The sequence below is a fragment of the Lissotriton vulgaris genome, chromosome 1_1, assembly GCF_964263255.1.
Source record: "Lissotriton vulgaris chromosome 1_1, aLisVul1.2, whole genome shotgun sequence".
NCBI lineage: Eukaryota > Metazoa > Chordata > Amphibia > Caudata > Salamandridae > Lissotriton > Lissotriton vulgaris.
The window spans coordinates 1,553,881,644-1,553,903,170 of NC_141685.1; the positions used below are offsets into that span (position 1 = coordinate 1,553,881,644).

Consider the following 21,527-nt stretch of genomic DNA (forward strand, 5'->3'; position numbering starts at 1 on the left):
GGCCATCACCAAGGAATCACGGAGCGCAGGCAGGAAACGAACCCCAGCCAGCGAACACAGCGCCAACAAAGGCACCAGAACAGCCGCCTAAGTACAGCCCCAAGGCCAGTACCACAGGGCAAGAGAAACGCCCAAGCATGTCCTCGAGGAGCACGCACACTGCTGGACACGAAGGGCTGTAGGGTCGCATCCGCCCCAGAAGCCTAAGCGGAAGTGCAGCCGGGCATGTCCCATAACAACAACACAGCCCGACCGCCTTTGCAATCGACATCCAGGAGAGCGGACAACCGCGTTCCACAGGTCCAGCAGCCAGCCCTCTCGTGTCGCCCAGCATGGACAAGGCCAAGGGGATGTCCAAGGGTATGTCCAAGGCCAACCGGAATGGAAAAGAAACAAAAAACGGGCAAAAACCCGTCCTACCTGGCCTCCGAGAACACAGCATACCGGGAGGAGGCAGCCACGCAGCCCGACCCGGAAACACAGCCCCAGCCACAGGAGGACCGCCAAAGCACCGCTGCGGATTCCTGAGCCACCGCTCCGCCCCCACACCACGAGGGAGACGAGGAGAGGAGGCGCCGCCGGGAGAACTCAGCAGAGGGCACCGCCACAGCAGAGAGCAAAACCGAAGACTCCCCGGCACCGCCACAGGGAGGAACTGAAAGGGTGAGTCTCACCAGTGAGACAGAAAAAAACAGGTGGAGGTGGGGGCGGGCAGAGTTTTTATGCTGGGGGTGGGTCTGGGTGGGAGGCGGGGCCTCAATTGTACTGAAGGAAGGCGAGGGAGGGACGGGAGGTAATGAAGCTTACTCTCATGGGGCATTCTAGGAACGAGGCCACAGGCTCTTCAATGCTTCAGGTAATAAATTCTCCTTCTACAGCATTAACTGACACTCCTTGCTAAGACATCAACATCATTTACACAACTTCTTAATGGACAAGGCCCCCAACACCATGTTTCTTCCTGAAACATGGCTCCATGAGGCCTCACTGTCTGACGTTATTGCCACCCTACCACTGAAATATTGCATACTTAGACAAAATCGCAATGATAAGATAGGAGGAGGTATTGCCATTATTTTGAAAGAAAAATATCAAAGTAAAATACAGAAGCTACCTATCCCTGTCTGTGAATTCATGTTTTTCTCTCTCTTCCTTTCCCATAATCTCCCCGCATTTGGTGCTCTGTTTTACCACTCTCCTGGCTGGGCTGGTAATTGGTGCTCTCTCGTTCCTGATCTGCTCTCTCCCTACATTCTTAAATCTGCCAATTTTACTCTGCTTGGGGATTTAAATATACATCTAGAGGATCCCACTTGCAGCTTTGACTCTGCCCTTGTAGAGGACTTTAAAATGTAATGACAAAGCTGCACTAAACGATTACCACATACTATGTAGAGCTGCCCAGGGACATTTTACTAAAATACACTCACCACTGAACAGAACTGTTCCAAAACAGTTTTTAAAGTAAGAAAGAACTTTCGTATCCCAGTCATGTGTTTCCTTCCACATCGCTGTCACAGTCGCAATGTGAGAATCTAGCGCACTTTTTTGTAAAAAAGGTGACAGATATCCAACACAACTGCTTTGTCAAGCAAATCTCAGATGGGTGGCAATATTTCTAGCACCATCTCACGGATAGAATGTTCCATCTGCAAAGCGTATAACATCAGCGCTCCACAAGTCACTCACTCCACTGGGCTCCACTGGATACCCCTCTCTTTCATGCTCTCTTACATTCCTTAAAGTCTGGCTCTCCTGGAGAACCTCTTCTCTAGCCAAACTTAGCATACTGATTCCAGTCCTTATATAATTAACTCAACTCCTCTTTACAAGAGGGACGCAGTCCTCAGGCATCGAAGCCCACCATGGTCCTGCCCCTCTTTAAAAAGCCCAATTTGGAGCACTCCAATTCGTTTAACTTCAGGCCAATTTTGAGGCATCCCATCTCGCCAAAATTTGGAGAAGCATGTTAACTCACAATTATCTGCCTTTGTGGACTCCCAAAACTTTCTTCATCCCTCACAATCTGGCTTTAAAGTGGGATTCAGTACTGAATCCCTCTTTCTGGGAGTCACTGAACATCTGAGATGGCTTCTGGATGGTGGCAGAAAGGCTGCTTTGATTCTACTCGACCTGAGTGTGGCCTTCCATACTGCATCACATACCATTCTATTAGAAAGACAGGTGAATCTGGGTCTCCAAGGGACAACTCTATCTTGGATGACCTCTTTCTTGCAAGCTTGCACCTTCCAAAACTTGTTTACCTGCTTTACGTCAAAGTTTCACCCTCTTACTTCTGAAGTCCCTCAAGGGTCAGCATTAAGCATCATCTATGTTCCTCTTCTTACAGATTTCATGGAAAGGTGCAACATTACCCTGTGTTCCTATGCATATGACACTCAGACCCTCTTTTCTTTGTTGTCTGACACTTCTGTTTCCCTGAGTTATTGTCTGGATAAGATATCCTCCTGGGTAAACATCAGTTCATCAGTTCATCAAAGCTGACTGGCAATAAGACTGATGTGATGGTGATGGGTAAGAACCCCTTGCTATGGCGCCTCCAACGCTGCCCTGAGACCATAGATCTCTCTGGGAACCAGTCTCTAAAGTTAAGAACCTATGTTTCTGGCTAGATTTCATCTGTTGATGAAAACTTAATTGCCAAGGTAGCCTCAACCTTCTTCACAGTCCTGAAATAGCTGAAAAAAATCATCTTCATAATTCCTTTTTCAGCCGAAAGGATGGCCATCCAGGTCTCAAATATATCAAGACTGGATTATGTAAACATATTCTACTTAGGGGCTTGCAAGGCTACGATTAGACACCTGCAAGTCATTCGGAACTCTGCTGCCAGGCTTTTATATCAATTCCCCAAACATGTCTCAGTATTGTGTCTTGCTTGTGAACTTCACTGGCTTACGGTGGAGAAAAAAATATAGTTTAAAGCCCTATGATACACATAAAGCTAGGTCAATTAATGGTCCATTTTACTCACAAGAACTGGTGGCACCTTACCAGCAAACTTGCTCCCTTCGGTCAAACAACCTCAACATTTTATGACCCCCAGAGTTAAATTGGCTCAAATGGGTTGTCGCTCCTTCTCACATTTGGGCCCTAAACTTTGGAAAACCCTGCCTGAGTCTCTGAGAAGCTGACCCTCACTGATCACCTCTTGAAAAAATTAGAAAAACTGGTTATTCTAATCATTTCTTTTTCCACTAGTTCCTACCTCTTTGCCAAAGCACTGAGTAACCCTTTTCTACAAGACAACATAATATAATAATAATAATGCTGGCAAAGAAAACCATTACCATAAACTGGGGAAAAAAACAATGCCCTCCTCCAGCTAGTCCTGGCATTGCACACTGGAACTATGGTGAAAACTGAAGCCACAATCCTCCGTAGTGAGGAAGCTAGAGGTGCTTGTCACCATCCTATAGCCCACATCTGGAACAAGTTGGTGGCTGAATTGACCAAAACACATGGAATAACTCATACTTCTTAGACTCACGTTGAGGGCTCTGGTCCCTCATTTAACACAAGGCCACCTATTATTCGACCTATAACCTCAACTCCCAGTAAACCATCTGAAGCAGATTTCAGAGAAAACCTCAACCAGCTGCCCCCCTTCCTCCCCAGGTTACTCCTGACTTATCCTCTGCTATGTTCCCTTTTGATAGATGCTTCAACCCAGATGCCTCTTGCCTTTTCTTGTAAAAGGTTGCTCTAGATTTCTCACCAGCAATTACATTTCCTAATCCCAAATTAATTCGCTAGCACCTCCATCCTTCTCTTCGCCCCGAGTTCACAATAGCAAACTCCAATAGAGATATAGATCAACACCGCTTCTTATGTCTCTCTTCTAATCTTAACACTCTCCTAATGTAGTGTGTTTATTTGTAGCTGCTACTACTATTTGGGCGATTCTGATATCCTCTGAAAACAAAGAGATGGCAGACTATGAAAGACTGAAAAAAGAAAGCATATGCGCCTTTTGTAGTCCTGAGAAGAAATTTACCCTGAATGCCCAGAGATGTATACATTATCACAATTATGTTAGCTTTAAATTATTATCCATGAAGTAGAAATCTAAGGCAGAATAACTCCTCTCTCAGAGCATGGGCTGGCCCATAATACTTACATAAAACTGATGCCTGCAAGGAACAGCAAGGTAATAAGGTAGACAAGGCACATTTAAGCATGCAGAAGTTCCTCGATTGCAACACAACTTGGGCTCTGATCGCCCAGAGCATTCATTAGCTCCAGCAAACATAATTGATATCTGCAATCTGGTTATAAACACATTTTTTCATGCCTTACCTGCTGAATGACTAGACAAGTTACAACAACAGAGAAAATAAATTAAATTTCCTTTCCTGGAAGGGTACACATATTTCAAATTGAAGCAGAGGATGATTACCTCTTTTTGTTTGAATCATGAGTCATATGCTGTGTTTATATAACATGATTATGACAATGGTGTGACTCATTGGCACATTTGCACCTGTGCATAGTGCATAACCACACCTTGTAGTATGTCTTTGTTCGGACTTGACCCTTTCTGCACGGTCATCCCCAAATTTGTTGCCTTCACCCTCCTGTTTTCAAAATCTTTTTTGTTGGATTATAGCACTCTGATCATTTTACCACTGCTAACCAGTGCTAAAATGCTTGTGCTTTCTCCTTAAAACATGGTTGAATTGGCTTGCACCCAATTGGCACATTTATTTTACATGTAAGTCCCTAGTAAAATGGTACTATCTGTACATATGACCTGTAAATTAAATGCTACTAATGGTTCTTCAGCACTGATTGTGAGGTTCCGTGACAATAATAAGTGGTGCTCTCGACTCGTACGAATATGGTCGAGTCTGGTATCTATGAACCGCAAATGACGAGTTTAGCAAGTGTGCGCAGTTTCGCTGTGCTAGCTTAAACCGTTCATTTGTTACGTGGGTTTTTCATCTGTACCCACGGGTTCCATCTTAGATACGGCATCCATTTTGTCTCTTGCCCTCAAGTAGCCAGCGAACGGACGCTGTCCGCTTCGCGACCCTGGGACTCCCAAGATATTTGTGGAAGACACATGTTCTTTGTAAGTGTCTTTATGACGAGGGGGATGCTACTGTAAGGCAGATGGCGCCGCTCGAGGCTCATCTTGCCGCACGGGCTTATTGTCTCAGCCGTGCATCTCATTAGGCACGTCCCTTTGATGCCTGTATCTCGTGTTTCCCGATACCTCCCCTTTTTACACCCTTTCCGATCTCCCCACTGTCTCCGTCTTCCTTTGCACCTGTCTTTGTTCCTATTTCAATCTGTTTTACTGCTGATTGGAATTTGCTAATGGTGGGAAGATGGTTTTTACAGTTGGGAACCGCCAAATGTTTCCGCACTTATGTTTCAGACCTCATGTGTTTCAAAGTGACCAAAGCGACGCCTCTGGGGGATAATTGTGGGAACCGGGTTGTAAACTTTTGTGTACCATGTTATCCTATGGGTAAAAACTGTATAAAAGGAGCGATTCACAGAACCAATTTGAAGCAGTCTCCCCAAGTTGCACGCTGTGTACTTGTTGTGATCTCTGTGTTCCCTGCAGCAAATAAACCTTGAATCTTTGACGCCGAAGGAAGTGTCCCGTGTCTCTGTGACTTGTACGCCGGAGCAGGTTACCCACGAAGGTTTCAGGTGTTGTGCCCTGGCACCGCTGGGTCTTACAGAACCCAGTCCTTCAGTTGGCGCCCAACGTGGGGCTGCATCAGTGGTACCGGTCCAAGCCCGACGATCGTGAGGAACTTCGTGTGAAATCTCCGAGGGAAGGTGCACTCCGCTTCATCGATCCTGTTGTCGAAATAAGTGGCCCGAAGACTTTTCCCGCGAAGATTCCCGCCTCCGGACGGCTGTGACGGACTGCTGCCCTGACTGTAGACCTGTTTTGGCGCCTGGCGTAGACCTTGGTATAGCGAGACGATTGACGGGCCTTCCTGGTGACGCCATCGATTTTTGAGTTAAGTATTTGTGGGTCGCTCCCATAGCTCTTGGTTGTTGACACTTTAGCGAGTGTTTTTGTTGTACACGCTGTGTAAGTGTTTTTGTCGGTGACACTTTGCTGGCGTACTTTGTTGTGTTGTTTGACGACTGCAGCCGCCAAAGACCGAGGGTTTTGTTCTTTGCTGGGACTTGGTAAATCCCGTAACCCTTGAAGTTTGTGAAACTCGGCTAGTGTGCAAGATGCCTGGTCGCAGTACTTTGTTTAGTTGTTTCAGACCTTGTGGTGCGGATTCCCTGCTGGAGGACTCGTGTCCGATACCTCCGGTTGGAACTCCTACTTATGATCTATATAGCAAACATGGGCTAGGCCCGATTACCTTTAATGATTATTGGATTAAATATACGAAGAAAGACGGCGACCTTCGTTGGCCACCTCACGGTAGCTTCGAGGCGTCGATCTTAGATAATCTAGAAATGAAGTTGTTCGAACGTAAATCAAGGCCGGCCATGTTTGATGCCTTTCGGTTGTGGCGCAAAGAAGCCCGACAGAAAGAAATCAGACAAAATAAACGTAGTCAGCGAGATGATGTTGCTACCATAGTGAAGAAAGCTGAGCAGTTCCAGCGTGATAAGGAGGATAAGGATAAGGAAGTGTTTGAGAGACTACAGCGTATGACCATAGATAAATGTTATCCTGCTTTACCTACGGAGTCGGATAAGAAGGAAGAGGCAGTTGAGGATCCTTTAATGTCCTATCTTATGAAGTCGCCACCTCCGTACGTACAGGGTACCGCAGTTCCTGTGGTCCCTGCCGTACCTGTTCTTCCACCTATTGTTCCTCCGCCTGTCCCTCAACCTGCACCCGCTCTTCCGACTGTTCCTGCTCCTTTGCCTGCTTCTATCCCTACTGCTCCTCCGCTTCCACATACTCCTGCTCCCGCTACTGCTCCTGTTTTGTTAACCCCTGTTGCTGCTACTGTTTCTACTCCTTCTCTTGTTAGCCCTGTGTCCTATTCTTCTCCCTCTACTCGTAGTCGCAATTCTCCCCTTGCGGCTAGTTTCTTTCAGTCGCTCGGACCTGTTCATGGGTCCGCTGGTTCCGATGGTCCTCAGAGACGTAGTCAGCTTCCTGGAAACAGAGAACGTGTTGCGCTGTATAATATGGCGATGGGTTGGATGGTTAATCCGCAGAGAAATCCACCTCGTGTTGTTCTCGAAACGTTTTGTCAATTCAACATACCAACCCAGAGATATGTGTTTGACGAAATGTGCAAGTTCCTACATGATCAGATAGCGGCCAATGCACCTGACGAGGTGCTGACCGCCCTGTCTGAGCTTCGGCTTCAGTTCGCAACTGGACTAATAGTAGACACCAATGTTCGACGTGCTATTGAGCGGTTATTGTCTCTTCGTCCTGCTCCCATACCTCATGCGTTGTTTGTTGAGGATATTGAAAATCAACCAGATGAATCTGGCCAATATCCTATGCGTGAAGTTCCACCGGTTTGGATACCAGCTGATGCTAATGCTAATCCTCCGGTAGTGGCGCACTTTGAGAGAGTGTGGATACACCTCCCATGGAAACGATCGGAAGTGCTTCAGGTGAAGCAATCTTTGCCCGATCCTCGTAAAAATCCTACAGGGTATTATAAAGAATTATCGCAGCTCGTGGATGCTACGGTGATGAATCTTGCCGATATCGACATGTTGTTTGGCAACGTCGTACCGCAACCGGTATGGGCTAAGATTCGTCACCAAGACCACGCAAATGAATTAGGCGGTGATTGGGCTGCCATTACAGCGGCAGATGCTGGACAAGTGGCTGCTACTAAACCCGACCAATTGATTACTGCTCTTCCCCAGCGTATAATAACATTGATGAAGACTCTTATGCCAGCTATGAGGGTAAATTGGGATAAATTGTCAGCTTGCAAACAAAAGAAAGACGAGAGTGTTTCCGACTTCTTTACGAGGTTTGAGGAAGCATTCATTGATCATAGTGGACAGGATATGGGTACTGAGGGTGGACAAAGGTTGTTTGTGGATAAATTTGTATCGAACTTATTGCCCGATTTGAGCAATAAATTAAAGAATTCGGAAAGTGCATGGGCCGTTTCTACCTCAGCTCAGATATTGGCTACGGCACAATATTATGAGAATAGAGAGAAAGAAGAAAATGACCGTGCTGACAAAAAGACGAAAGAGCTTAAAACTAAAGTGTTGCTGCAACAAGCGTATCCTCCGCGGTCAAATCAGAATAATTCACAACAAAATAGATCGCAGTCGCAATCGAATCGGTCGCAGCCGCGTAATGATTCCTCCTCCCAAAGATCATCGTTAGGGTACAATCAATGTGCTTATTGTAGACAGGAAGGACACATTAAATTTAACTGCCCTGTTCTAAATGAACGTACTAGTGGTAATTCGTCTAAAGGAGGCCGTGGTGGTTCACAGCAGGCATCACGTGGTAGAGGTCGTGGTGCTCAGAACGATCGTTCAGATAACTCATCTAATTCTAATAACTGTTTTGATCAACGTGGATCGTCGCAAGGGCGATCTGCGCAGTACAATGTAGACGATTATTACGTCGATCAGGGAACTGACGACAGTAATTACTAGGACAGCCAAAGACGAGGAGAGGGAGTGGTATCAGTTCCAGTTGATCAGAGAGGGCCTTACGTCGCAGTTGCTACATCGGGCGTCGTTGAGCCTTTTCTGTTGGACACTGGTGCAGCGAAAAGTTCTATTATGCATTCGAAACTCCCTGGCGCACCTTTGTCTGGCTTAACAAATGTTTCCGTTGGATTTTCTGGCGCCCCCGTTAGCAATCCAGTTTCGCGCCCTTTGCCCCTTCAAATTGGGCCACGTGAGCTTCAAGCTCCGTTGATTTTGACTACTGGTTGTGGTGAAAATCTTTTGGGCCTGGATTTGCTTAAACGTTTGTATGCAACTTTGTATTGTTCTCCTGCGGGTGTAAAGCTTACGTTAGGAGAGAGGGTTGTCTCTCCTATGTATTTGTCTCTCGATAAGCTTCCACCGGAATTGAGTTCTCTTCCTGCATCTTTGTGGGCGACGGGTCCAAATGATGTGGGCCTACTTGATATCTCCCCCTATGTTGTTCAGTTGAAATCTAATGTGCGATTGCCACGTATTCCCCAGTATCGTATCTCCCTTGATGGTGAACGAGCTTTGTTAGCGATCATTTATGATCTGATCGAGAAAGATGTCATTGAAGAGACTCGGGGAAACGTGTGCAATAGCCCTGTACTGCCCATTCTTAAACGTACCGATCCTACAAAACCACCTGTTTATCGTTTTGTTATCGATTTACGGGAGGTAAATAAAATTGTGGTTCCTCAATTTCCTGTTGTGCCTGACATCACGGCGCTACTGACTCTGATTCCAGCTACTGCATCATGGTTTTCGGTGATTGACTTGAAAAATGCGTTTTTCAGCATCCCGATTGCCGAAGAGAGCAGGGACCTTTTCGGTTTCTCTCTCGGTGGACGTAGCTTCCGGTTCAAACGTGCTCCTCAGGGCTACTGTGAAAGTCCATCGATTTACAGTCAAGCCTTGAAGGGTCAACTGGATGCATTTCGGTTGCGGGTTGGTGCGGCTTTAATCCAATACGTCGACGACTTATTGGTGGCCGCTGATACTCAGGACATTTGCAAGATTGCTACAGTGTCGTTGCTGCAACATCTCTGTGAGTTAAATCACAAGGTGTCACCTTCTAAACTCCAATATTGTTGTCAAGAAGTAACCTATCTAGGTCACTTATTGTCAAAGGAGGGAAGGAGATTGACCCCAGAGAGAATTGCAGCGATTGCGCGAATGGCTGTGCCAAACACCCAAAGAGATGTGCGTGCCTTTTTAGGTATCACGTCGTACTGCAGGCAGTGGATTCCTAATTTTTCATTGCTAGCGAAACCATTGGTGGCTCTTACGTGCAAGGATGTTTCAACTCCTTTACCATGGACGGAAGAATGTCAGAAAAGTTTTTCTGAACTGCGTGATTCATTGTGTTCGGCTCCTGTGTTAGGTACCCCTGACTATAGCAAGCCGTTTACGCTATATGTTCACGAGAAGGAAGGTTGTGCTTTGAGTGTCTTAACGCAACCTTTTGGTGGTAAGCAGCGTCCATGTGCATATTTTTCCTCGACCTTGGACCCAGTAGCTAGAGCATTGCCGAGTTGTTTACGAGCAACAGCGGCAGCTGCGGTCTCTATCCGACAATCAGCAGGATTGGTCATGGATAATATGCTTACGGTGATGGTTCCGCATGCAGTCGATACTCTGTTGAATCGTACGAAAACTCAGCACTTGACGAGTGCGAGGTTGTCTGGGTATGAATTGACGCTCTTGGCAAGCCATATTCAGATAAAACGTTGTAATGTCCTAAATCCGGCAACTTTGTTACCAATTAGCACAGAGTCAGATGAAGTAGCAGAACATGACTGCTACTTGAGGACTGAAGAAGAAACGAAAGGTCGAGTGGACCTTAAAAACACCCCATTGGAAGATCCGGATGGCACTCTGTATGTGGATGGGTCATGTTTTAAGTTGCCGAATGGCGATGTGACTACTGCTTATGCTGTTGTAACATTGAATACCGTTGTTGAAACTGCAAGATTGAATCAGAATTCTGCCCAAGCTGCGGAATTGATTGCTCTCACTAGAGCATGTGTGTTAGCAAAAGGTAAACGTGTGAATGTGTACACCGATAGCCAGTACGCTTTTGGTGTAGCGCATAGTTTTGGACGATTGTGGCGAGAGAGAGGTTTCCTGACGTCGCACGGTACGAAGATACAGCATGGCCAGCTTGTGAACGATCTTTTGGATGCATTGACTTTGCCTACGCAAGTTGCGATTGTTAAGTGTAGTGCGCATCGTAAAGTCACGGATGATGTTGGTCGTGGTAACGCGTTTGCAGATGAGATTGCTAAGGAGACTGCCCGGAACCTTAGCACTCGAATGTATGTGACGAGTTCGGTTAGGTGGCCTACGAAATCGAGTATGTGTGAAGACACCATTGACAGCGTGAAAACAATTCAGAATGAGGCCACCGAGACTGAAAAGGCGAAGTGGAAAGAAAGTACGGGAAAGTTGGATGCAAGTGGTTGTTGGATTGATTTGTCAGATCAGAAAAGATGGCTGTTGCCTGACGCATATGTACTGGCCGTTGTGACAATGGCACATGGGTTAGCACATATTAGCGCGAAAGGTATTTGTAAATTGTTGTCGCCTGTGTGGAAGAATGATGGCATTACGAAATGTGCTGAACGTTTGGTGAAGAATTGTATGGTGTGTCTAATGTACAATCCTGGCAAAGGAACCCCAACTCCCCCTGGCAGTTTTGCTCCTCCTTCGTATCCCTTTGAGGTGATTCAATTGGACTTCATCCATATGGAGCGATGCAATAACCTGAAATACGTTTTAGTCGTGGTTTGCGCATTCTCCCGATGGATCGAGGCCTATCCCCTCAAAGACAATACTGCTTTGTCTACTGCGAAAATCCTACTGAAGGAATATTTTCCTCGGTATGGAATGCCTAGAGTTGTGTGGTCAGATAACGGAAGTGAGTTTGTTGGAAGTGTGATGAAGAGTGTGTGTAAGGGCCTTGGAATAAATCAAAAATTCCACAGCGCCAATCATCCCCAGTCAGCTGGATTAGTTGAAGGGTACAATGGCACCCTTAAGCTAAAGTTAGCAAAGATTCAGGCTACGACTGGTCTTTCGTGGCCTGACGCTTTATCTCTAGCATTACTGTCAACTAGGGCGACTGTACACTCCCGAGTAGGGCTTAGTCCCTATGAGATAGTGTTCGGCCGTCCTGCGAATGTGTGGGGGGTTCCTAGGCCAGGAATATTTTCTGATCTTGAGTATCCAATGTTGATTGACTATTTACATGACTTGACTGCTAAACTGAGGTTAATTCACCAACAGGTTTACGACGCATTGCCGACGCAGACGGAGGGTCCAGGCCACCAGCTCCAGCCCGGAGACTGGGTGGTAACACGCAACTTTTCACGAAAGAACAATCTGGACCCCAGGTTTACCGGACCTTACCAGGTGCTCCTGGCCACGAGGACTGCCGTTCGTCTTGAGGGCCGTAAAAATTGGGTGCATGCTACGCACACCGAGCGAGTCCCTATCCCTTTGCCGGCAGACCCGTGGGTAAGGAAAGGCATTGCGTCAACAGAAACAGAAACATTGCCGGCGTTTGTGCCTTTTAGCGACGCACAGCTTGTTGGAGAATCCTCAGCGCAGCGGAAAGACACTGTTGAACAATTGTCAGAGGAAAACTCAAGCCCAGAACAATCGACTGATCAGCAGGACGCTGTCTCTTCAACGGATCCTTTGTTCGACGAGCAGACACGTCCCGGGAAACACCGATATTCTCTGCGATCTCGCACTAAGGACAAATAAAATTCTTTTTGCTTTGCTGAAATTGAAAACTGCATTATCCCCGATTTCCCGTGATCAGTTTGAATATTCGTATCATTGAAATTTTTGTACATATTGAGCTTCCTCCTTGTATCTTTTTACTTCCACAGCTGAGAGACATTGTGCTTGTACATACATATTGTGTATTGAAGGCCGTAGGGCCGCGCGCGTACTTCCTTCTGGATAGTAGGTCTTGACGCTAGGTTAAAGGCCGTCGGTTCCTAGGAACTCCTGGGGATTGACTATTGCTGCACAGAACGAAGTGCGTCAAGAAACGTTGCGGACGGTCGTAGGGAATGGCATTCTCGAAGCTGAATGATTTGGAAGGAGCTCAGGTTCATCGATTTAAGCTGCAGCAACTCAGTCGTACCAAATGTTTTATATTTCAATTGTTTGTATTGTTTTTGACTGCTTCTGCATTATTGGCGGGTGGGGTGTACTATACGATGTCTTACTTCTTACCTGCTACACCTACTCCTACTCCTTACCCTAATCTTACTTCTACTGCTTCTCCCCATTCCTTTCATATGTTACCGGAACACGAGCAGGCTAGACGTGTAGAATTCCGCAACAATTCCTTTATTCAGCTCCTCCATCAGCATCAGTTAGTGGTTAACACTACTAATTGTTGGGTGTGTGGGTTGATGCCACATACTACGGATAAGGGAATTCCATATCTGGTGTTACCGTATAGTTCCCAAGGGTCAGCTCGAGCATTCCAAACAATGTTTCGAAGCGCACTGGGTTTCCACCCCATTCGAGAACCACGTTCCCCCTACTCTGGTCCTACCTCGTATCAGAAGCCTTTGTCGATAGCCATAGAGGATTTAGATAGCGATATCTATGATCCTTCGCTTATCCCTGAAGAAGAGGTACAAGCTTATAGGGTCCTAAGTAGAGGCGAATATAGTGTGTTCACTAGCGAAAAGCAGCTTAAAAGCTCGCCTCCAATATGGGTCGTACCCCACACTGGTAATTTTTGTCTTATGGGTCGTGGCCGAAGATCGCAAGCCCGACTTGGAGCAAGTGCTTGCACCGAAAATTACATTCTGCCAATGTCTTCGTCCCCTGTGTTTCTGGCTGCCAAGGGTACATACTTTATCTGTTACGATCGCGCATATGCATGGTTGCCCGCAGACTTCATGGGCTCATGCTTCATTGCAAATCTGTTGCCTCCGACGTTCACTGTAGATGCCGATTATCACAAGACTAGAGTTGTGAGAGGCGTAATTAGCGAAGAGGATACCGCCGGTCAAGAGGCAGGAGACTTTTTCAAGGGTTTCCTCCCGTTTTGGGGACCTATGGTTAATAGTAGGAACCTGAGGCAGTTGACTCGAGTGGTAGAATCAACAGCTAATATTACTGCCAGTGCCCTTGGTAATATCACCACTGAACTCCAGGCGGAGAGACTTATGACGTTGCAAAACCGAATGGTTTTAGATGTCATTTTAGCAGATCGAGGTGGGGTATGTAAGGTGATCCATTCGAGCTGCTGCATTTTTATTCCAGATAATGCTCCAACTGTCTATCAAGCCATCTCGAGGTTGCATAAGATCTCCGAATCCATACACGTGGATGTAGGGGATTGGACGTTGCTAGGATGGTTTTGGGGCCTGATGTCGACTTGGGGTTGGAAGATTCTGATGATCATCGGAGTTGTGGTAGTGTTCCTGTTCACGTGTTGCCTTTGTGTGCAGTGTGGTCCTGCCTTATGTGGCCTCTGTGCTACAACGTGTATGAGACAACCATCTGTTACCAAAGGGACTCGGTTGGACAGAGCTATGCTACAGCAACATCTCGATGGTCTGATGAATATTGAGTATGATTCCGACTAGTGCTTGCCTACATGAGGGCAAAAGGAGCGTCTGAGGTTCCGTGACAATAATAAGTGGTGCTCTCGACTCGTACGAATATGGTCGAGTCTGGTATCTATGAACCGCAAATGACGAGTTTAGCAAGTGTGCGCAGTTTCGCTGTGCTAGCTTAAACCGTTCATTTGTTACGTGGGTTTTTCATCTGTACCCACGGGTTCCATCTTAGATACGGCATCCATTTTGTCTCTTGCCCTCAAGTAGCCAGCGAACGGACGCTGTCCGCTTCGCGACCCTGGGACTCCCAAGATATTTGTGGAAGACACATGTTCTTTGTAAGTGTCTTTATGACGAGGGGGATGCTACTGTAAGGCAGATGGCGCCGCTCGAGGCTCATCTTGCCGCACGGGCTTATTGTCTCAGCCGTGCATCTCATTAGGCACGTCCCTTTGATGCCTGTATCTCGTGTTTCCCGATACCTCCCCTTTTTACACCCTTTCCGATCTCCCCACTGTCTCCGTCTTCCTTTGCACCTGTCTTTGTTCCTATTTCAATCTGTTTTACTGCTGATTGGAATTTGCTAATGGTGGGAAGATGGTTTTTACAGTTGGGAACCGCCAAATGTTTCCGCACTTATGTTTCAGACCTCATGTGTTTCAAAGTGACCAAAGCGACGCCTCTGGGGGATAATTGTGGGAACCGGGTTGTAAACTTTTGTGTACCATGTTATCCTATGGGTAAAAACTGTATAAAAGGAGCGATTCACAGAACCAATTTGAAGCAGTCTCCCCAAGTTGCACGCTGTGTACTTGTTGTGATCTCTGTGTTCCCTGCAGCAAATAAACCTTGAATCTTTGACGCCGAAGGAAGTGTCCCGTGTCTCTGTGACTTGTACGCCGGAGCAGGTTACCCACGAAGGTTTCAGGTGTTGTGCCCTGGCACCGCTGGGTCTTACAGAACCCAGTCCTTCAATTGTTCCATCCTCTTAAGGAACCCTTTAAACACATCTCAGTCCTGCTGTTGCAGCCTGTGTATTCAGCTTCAAACTGCAATTTCAACATGGCAAAATGAACCTTTTGCAGCCCTATACCTTCCTTTATGATAAATATGAGCCACCCCTATGGTTGGCCTTGAACAGCCATAGGGCAAGGTGCAGTGCATACAACAGTTAGGGCACGTACTGTCAAGTTTTTCATGTCCCGGTAGTAAAAAAGTACTAAAGTCATTTTTCACTACTGCCAGGCCTACCCATTCCACATGATAACATTGGAGTTACCATATGGCATTTAATAAGTTGTAACTTCCAACTGGGAACAGGTGGACAAGTCGAGTTTGGTGTCTAAAGAATTGCAATTAACCCCTTGCGTGCGGCGGGAATTCCCCGCCCATGCTGACTCCGCCTTGCGCGGGCGGAGTCATGACGGAACGGTTCCGTCATCAGCACAGCTCACCCGTAGCTGATGACGGAACCGCTCCGTCATCAGCATGCAAGGGGTTAAAAGCCCTCTTTAGTGGTAAAGTTGGATTTTTAATCACAATTCTGAAAATGCCACTTTTAGAAATGTTTAACAACAAGGGGTGGTGATGGACAGAGTTTCTGAATTAAGCAGAATACTCTCGCCCAGTCAAGAGATCAGGGCTAGATCCAACACCATATTTTAGCTCACTGCACCATCCCAGCTCAGAACCTGGCTATATGCAAATTAGTCTGTTCCTGTCCCAGTGCATGATGGGAACAGGGCAAACCAAACTACCAAGCCAATTCTTACACTGGGAAGGAAACAAGCTTCCGGGGACCGGTTTCTGGCATTACAGCCGTCTTCGACCCGGCTTGCTTGAATCCTGATGGTGCAATGAGCAAGGGACTCACATCTGAGTATACCCTTCCACGCTTATGGTGGACAAAATATTTAACAACAAGGGGTGGTGATGGACAGAGTTTCTGAATTAAGCAGAATACTCTCGCCCAGTCAAGAGATCAGGGCTAGATCCAACACCGTTTTTTAGCTCACTGCACCATCCCAGCTCAGAACCTGGCTATATGCAAATTAGTCTGTTCCTGTCCCAGTGCATGATGGGAACAGGGCAAACCAAACTACCAAGCCAATTCTTACACTGGGAAGGAAACAAGCTTCCGGGGACCGGTTCCTGGCATTACAGCCGTCTTCGGCCCGGCTTGCTTGAATCCTGATGGTGCAAAGAGCAAGGGACTCACATCTGAGTATACCCTTCCACGCTTATGGTGGACAAAATATTTAACAACAAGGGGTGGTGATGGACAGAGTTTCTGAATTAAGCAGAATACTCTCGCCCAGTCAAGAGATTAGGGCTAGATCCAACACCGTTTTTTAGCTCACTGCACCATCCCAGCTCAGAACCTGGCTATATGCAAATTAGTCTGTTCCTGTCCCAGTGCATGATGGGAACAGGGCAAACCAAACTACCAAGCCAATTCTTACACTGGGAAGGAAACAAGCTTGTCTCCTTTCTGGTTAAGAATTGGCTTGGTAGTTTAGTCTGCTCTGTTCCCATGATGCACTGGGCCAGGGACAGACTGATTTGCATATAGCCAGGTTCTGAGCTGGGATGGTGCAGTGAGATAAATAACGGTGATGGATCAAGCCCTGATCTTTGGACTGGGTAAGAGTGGTCTGCTTAATTCAGACACTCTGTTCATCACCACCCCCTTTTCTGAATCACTTTTAGAAATGTGGCATTTTCTTGTCTTGCTGTTTTGGTGCCTACTGCCTGATCCTGGGATGCATGACTATATGTAGCTGGCAGCTGGTCTTTGTGTATTTGTGTATAGGCAGTGAGACAAAGGGAAGATAGGTGTTGGTAGGGAATGTCTGACATAAAATCGACAGACAGAATATCTACATACAAAAATATCGACACAAAAATATCGACAGCAAAAATATCGGAGTTATATCTTCATAAAGGTAAGTAAAAAAATATCGGAAATAAAATATCGTAGTACAAAAATATCGAAAGTAAAATTATCGTTTTTTTAATGTATTAATAATAATATAAAAATAATTTAAAAATACATATAATTTTACAAATATTAAATTAAAACATTAAAACATATTTAAAAAATAAAAACGAATACATATACATTTAAAATAAATTAAAAAGTGTACATCTAAATTAATATATATATACTTACTACACATATTGCAACAGTAGTAAAAGTGTTGGATAGCGTAGGCGTTTAAATTACTATTCCCACTCCAGAGGGTGCAACAGTAGGGAAAGCGTTGGATAGCGTAGGGGTAAAAATTACTATTCCTACTCCAGAGGGTGCAACAGTAGGGAAAAGGTTGGATAGCATAGGGGTAAAAATTACTATTCCCACTCCAGAGGGTGCACCAGTAGGGAAAGTGTTGGATAGCGTAGGGGTAAAAATTACTATTCCCACTCCAGAGGGTGCAACTGTAGGTAAAGCGTTGGATAGCGTAGGGGTAAAAATTACTATTCCCACACCACAGGGTGCAACAGTAGGGAAAGCGTTGGATAGCGTAGGGGTAAAAATTACTATTCCTACTCCAGAGGGTGCAACAGTAGGGAAAAGGTTGGATAGCGTAGGGGTAAAAATTACTATTCCCACTCCAGAGGGTGCAACAGTAGGGAAAGCGTTGGATAGCGTAGGGGTAAAAATTACTATTCCCACACCAGAGGGTGCAACAGTAGGGAAAGCATTGGATAGCGTAGGAGTAAAAAGTACTATTCCTACTCCAGAGGGTGCAACAGTAGGGAAAAAGTTGGATAGCGTAGGGGTAAAAATTACTATTCCCACTCTAGAAGGTGCAAAAGTAGGGAAAGCGTTGGATAGCGTAGGGGTAAAAATTACTATTCCCACTCCAGAGGGTGCAACAGTAGGGAAAGCGTTGGATAGCGTAGGGGTTTAAATTACTATTCCCACTCCAGAGGGTGCAACAGTAGGGAAAGCGTTGGATAGCGTAGGGGTAAAAATTACTATTCCCACACCAGAGGGTGCAACAGTAGGGAAAGCGTTGGATAGCATAGGGGTAAAAATTACTATTCCTACTCCAGAGGGTGCAACAGTAGGGAAAAGGTTGGATAGCGTAGGGGTAAAAATTACTATTCCCACTCCACAGGGTGCAACAGTAGGGAAAGCATTGGATAGCGTAGGGGTTTAAATTACTATTCCCACTCCAGAGGGTGCAACAGTAGGGAAAGCGTTGGATAGCGTAGGGGTAAAAATTACTATTCCTACTCCAGAGGGTGCAACAGTAGGGAAAAGGTTGGATAGCGTAGGGGTAAAAATTACTATTCCCACTCCAGAGGGTGCAACAGTAGGGAAAGCGTTGGACAGCGTAGGGGTAAAAATTACTATTCCCACACCAGAGGGTGCAACAGTAGGGAAAGCGTTGGATAGCGTAGGGGTAAAAAATACTATTCCTACTCCAGAGGCTGCAACAGTAGGGAAAAGGTTGGATAGCGTAGGGGTAAAAATTACTATTCCCACTCCATAGAGTGCAACAATAGGGAAAGCGTTGGATAGCGTAGGGGTAAAAATTACTATTCCCACTCCAGAGGGTGCAACAGTAGGGAAAGCATTGGATAGCATGGGGGTAAAAATTACTTCACACACTACTCCCCCTTTAACACACAACACAGTACACATACAAAAAAACACAATTAATATGAATATCAAATAATCAATTAATAACAATTATCTATATTAAATTGATCTAATTTAAATTGAACTAATTAACACATATTAATTACCAATTAATTAACAATAAATACCAATAAATAAATACAATCTCTTTAATTAATTACATTTTATTATATGACACCCTATTACCATATAAACACACAACCCACTACACATAAATAAATCAGATTAGTAAATCACTTAATAATTATGATTTACCAATTAATTATTATTTAACAATAACAAAAATTTAAATATATTAGCACATCAACTCTAATTAATTTAATTAAATATTTAATATTATTTAATTACTAATTAATTATTAATTAACAATAAAAAATACATATATTAGCACATTAACTCGAATTATTGTAATTAACTAATTAATATTAATTATTTACCAATTAAATATTAATTACCAATAACAAATAATACTATTTATTTGCACATTAACTCTAATTAATGTAATTAATTAATTAATATTAATTAATTACCAAATAATTATTAATTAACAATAAAACGTATATATATTAGCACATTAACTCAAATTAATTTAATTAACTAAATATTATTAATTAATTACTAATTAATTATTATTTAAAAATATTTTTAAAATGTTAATAATTAATTAATTATTATTAAATTACTTCCCACCCTATTCCCCTATAAACCCACAACCCGCTCTGATACTAAAACGCAAAATGTAAACAAAATTACTAATTTTCACACATACATTTAATAACATATTCAACAAACATATAAACAACATAATAAAATACAAAACACTAAACATAATTTCGATATTAGTAAATTTCGATATTAGTAACATACATACCATAAAAACGATATTCTGTCTGTCGATATTCTGAACATCGATATTCTATACCATCGAAATTAAAACATCGATATTATTGTATATCGATATATAAATTTCGATATTTTGTCTCCCTACCATTGGTAGGATAGGTCACTCTGAGTTAACAATGGGGAGGAGCTGTCACCTACCACACTAGCACATCACAAAGGCTCTGCCTGAGCCCTCTCACTAAAGGTTTGTTAAAACCTCTGATACCAAAATAACAGTGTTTTGCACAAGGTACAAAAAATGGAAAATAATAAAAAAGTTTTTGTTCAGAGGTAGTCTCAATTTGCAAACAATTACTTTCAGTTCAGAACCATGTTTTATCACTTAAGACTAAGTAGTGGCACTTAGGAGTTTGGGTGAGGCCAATGGCGCTTTTGTGTTGTCTTTGATTTCTGATATTTACTGTTATCAATCTGCAGTACCCTCTTCTCTCTCTCAACCTTTTTTCAGAGTTCCTCAGTCCCACTCATTGCTACAATGCAACCACAACTCATCTTTACCTGAATGCCTTGATTAGCCCCATTGCTTCCCCAGCTTCAGGATTCTAGGTCAGGACGGAGGCGAGGATTATGCAGTCCTTTCTTCTCTTTATTTCGACAGCACATTCAAAGTAGAACCAAAAACAAAAACTTCAAACTACAACTCCTATGAGCACATGGGGCACAGTGTCCATAGTAACAGCCGGCCAATGGAGGTGGTGTCCGCTGTATACCCGGTGCTGACGTCCCTTCCGCTTCCTCTTTCTTCTCTGCTCGTCAGATAAGTGACATTTATTTTCTGACGTGTATATGTTATTGTGGCCTTATTGATTGTTAGCCTGGTTTTGCCCGTGCTTTTCCCTGCTCTGTACGCGCGCTTCTTCGCGCGGCCGAATTGACACGCGACAGGCTCTGCCTGCGCGTTCTCCCGCATATCGCGGACCGTGTCAGGAGCGCTTCGCGCTCTTTCCCGGCTCTGTGGGGCGCCGCTTCTCACGGAGACGCTGCTCGGCGGCCTACCTCCGTTTGACATGGCGCACTGAGGCAGATTCTTCTGCCCTCACCAACCCTCGCCCTGACACCGGCTCTCGGTGATTCCTCACGCGCTAGTTGCGCAACGCCCTCTAGTGGCGAGTTGAGGTATTGCACCTCTATTTTTCTGACTGATTGCTGTCTGGGCACCGGCGAGGGGGCTACCTTTGGTATTAATTAAGGTGTTTGGTGCCTACACCCTCCATAATGCAGTCTTCAGACCAGGATGCTAATATCACCCAAGAGGCAGAGGAGTTCCACCTGGCCCAACCCTTCCCTCCTGCGGTGGGCCACGCGTTGTCGCAGACCCTGGACTCGGTGCTTGCGCCTCTGCGGGATAGAGTGGACGCTCTCGCCCAGAGTATCCCCGGGGTGTTTGGCGCTGCAGGCCCTGCAGACCGTGGGCCCAAAAGCTCACTGGGGGGGGGGGGTAAAAAATCAGCTAAGCGTCCTGCGGGGCACTTGGAAGAGTTCGAGCGTTTGCGAGACTCTTTCCGCAAAAGTGCGCGGACACTGAAGCATATACCCTGCCGGGAGGGGCTTTTGCCCGGAGATGATGGCGACGAGGTCGCACAGGACACGGACCAGGAGGATGGTTTCCCCTTGGAGGGAGAGGGTGTCTCGGGGGACGAGGGTTCCTCGGATGAGGATGATGACTACTCGGGTAGACCTTGGCGCCCGACGCCTCATTCCTCGGGATCCTTGGAGGGAGAAGACACTCC

The 21,527-nt window shown here is 45.3% G+C and overlaps 1 protein-coding gene across 1 annotated transcript in view; it reads right to left on the minus strand.

Moving 5' to 3' along the window:
- LOC147750799 (solute carrier family 23 member 1-like) overlaps nt 1-21,527 on the minus strand; it is a 783,856-nt gene that overhangs the window by 678,890 nt on the left and 83,439 nt on the right. The window lies entirely within an intron of this gene.